The sequence below is a fragment of the Octodon degus genome, unplaced genomic scaffold (assembly GCF_000260255.1).
Source record: "Octodon degus isolate 3935 unplaced genomic scaffold, OctDeg1.0 scaffold00096, whole genome shotgun sequence".
Classification (NCBI taxonomy): Eukaryota; Metazoa; Chordata; class Mammalia; order Rodentia; family Octodontidae; genus Octodon; species Octodon degus.
Window position 1 is genome coordinate 3,121,020 of NW_004524672.1, and position 2,500 is coordinate 3,123,519.

The following is a 2,500-nucleotide window of genomic DNA, read 5'->3' on the forward strand; positions in this document are numbered from 1 at the left end:
CTCAAATTTTAAGTTTTGTTTTATATTAATGAATTTAAATCAAAAATCTAATGTGATCAATGGCTATCTTATTGAACAATTATGCTCTTGATTCTATCTATCTATCTATCTATCTATCTATCTATCTATCTATTTATCTATCACTAGTTTAACTTACCAAAAGAAACTTTAATATGATCTTGAAGGAGAAATGGCCCATCTAAAGGTAGCATCACATTTAGAAAGAATTAAGTGAAAAACCAAGAAAGCGAACATATAAAGGGTAAAATACCTAAATAGAAAAAATGTTATAGTTAGCATTTAAATAAAAAATGAAGAAACATACACAGTGGCATGTATGTGAGAACTAAGTGATTGCCTTTTCCTGTATTATTAAAAGGGAAGAAAGTAAAACCTCTTATAAAGAAGCAAAAAACTATCCACCAGACTACTGAGCAAGAAGAAACAGGAAGGGGTCACTACCGAAGCGGCAAACTGAAATGGCAGTAAGCATAGGAAAAGATGCTTAACTTCAGCAATAATAAAGCACAAGTTATACCACTGGAGGGTCTTAGCTTCTCATAATACTTCTTTCTGTGATACATCAGAGGATACGGACAGTTCTGTAACTGTATTTAGCTAAATGTGCAAAAATCTAATAATATTTCAATTTTTCTTTTTTGCATGCTCTGTCTTAGAAATATCAATTCTACTTTAGGTCCCACACTAAGTGTGCCAAAATATGTGTTTGGCACTCTTTGGTTTTTTGTTCAGTCAGGACTACATTGTATTTATTATTATTATTGTTATTATTATGTTTTTATACCAGAATTCCATTTTATGTATTTATAACTTACTATTCTATTTTTTCAATTTTATTTTATTTTATTTTGAAGAATGAAAACAAAAGCAAAACAAATAGCAAAAATAAAGACAGAAACAGGGTAACATACAATACATATGTTACACATTTTCAAAATAAGAATAGCTAATAAACAATGGTTATTCTATTTTTATTATCAAATCTGTTGGTCAGATTAATGTGAAAGACTGGAAAAATAATTTAATATTACTGCTTGCTTTCAAGAAACCTTAATTTTTTTCTTGTCTTTGTTTTTGTTTTTTTTTTTACATTTTTTTAAAACATTGTTTTAATGAAAGTATAATAATAATTGACAAGACATTAGAAACAGTACACATTTAGAAAACCAACCTAAGAGATATTCAAGCGTGCTTTTTGTATAACACATTGCTGTCCTCGATGTCCTTGCTTAGATCACAGATATCAGCATATAAACTTAGTCAAGGTGAGAATTCTATACACTAACTGTCATTTTCAAAAGAAGATGGAAATTATTAGTGCAATCATCTCAGCCATCCTGTACACATCCTTGCATGTTTCCCCCCTTCCTCTTCTTTAAATCTTTTTTCATCTCTCTCATCTTCATTGTTTAGTCCTTAAGGTCATTTTCTCTCTGTTTTACTGTATCTACTATACTTTTAAGGTTTATTTCTGCTTTTAGGTTCTTACACTAGGGAGACTACATGCTATTTACACATGTGAGTCTGATGTATTTCACTTATGAGCCCAGCCTCGTTGCATCCACTTACCTAGGAAGGCTTCTAGTTTGCCTGTCATTGGAGCTGAGTGATACTCCACTGTATAGAGATAGCACATCTTTTTCACCCATTCCTCAGCTGATGGGCATGTAGTTGTTTCCAAGATTTGGTTATGACAAATTGTGCTGCTGTAAACATGAGTGCACATTTATCACTATGGTATGATGTTTTCAGTTCTTTTGGGAAAATACTCAGAAAGACAATATCTGGTTTGAGTGGGATTTCCAGTACTAGTTTTCTGAGGAGTCTCCACATTTATTTCTATAGTGCTTGTGCCAGTCTATATTCCCACTAGCAGTGTAGAAGGGTTCCTTTTTTGCCACAGCCTCTCCAGCATCTGTTATTAGTTGATTTGTTTATGTTGGTGATTCTTTCTGGGGTGAGATGGTATTTCAATGTTAGGTTTTTTTCAATGTATTTGGTACAGAGTCTACAGTGTCTCACTACACAGATCAGACTCAGAGTGATCCTCCTGTTTTCAGCCTCCCAAGGGCTGGGATTATAGGCATGGGCCATGCACGCCCGGTCTCAATCTCCATCTCAGCACACCACGAGGGTGAGGCTGACATGATGTGCTTGGGATTGAACCCTGGCTGCTGCACTCTGCCTAAACAGGTGCATTAGTCCACTGAGCTATCTGGCCAGCCCTTCAATGATGTTTTAATTTGCATTTTTTGAACAACCAGTGCTGGGGAACATTCTTTCAGGTATTTATTTGCCACTTGTATTTCTTCTTCTGAGAAGTGTGTATTCATCTCAGATGTCCACTTTTGGATTATTCTTTAAATTTTGGGGGCCTAACATTTTTAGTTCTTTGTATATATTCTAGACAGAAGACCTTCGTCTGAATGATTATTGGTTAATATTTTTTCCCAAATTATAAGTTTTAGAAAAAAAATCT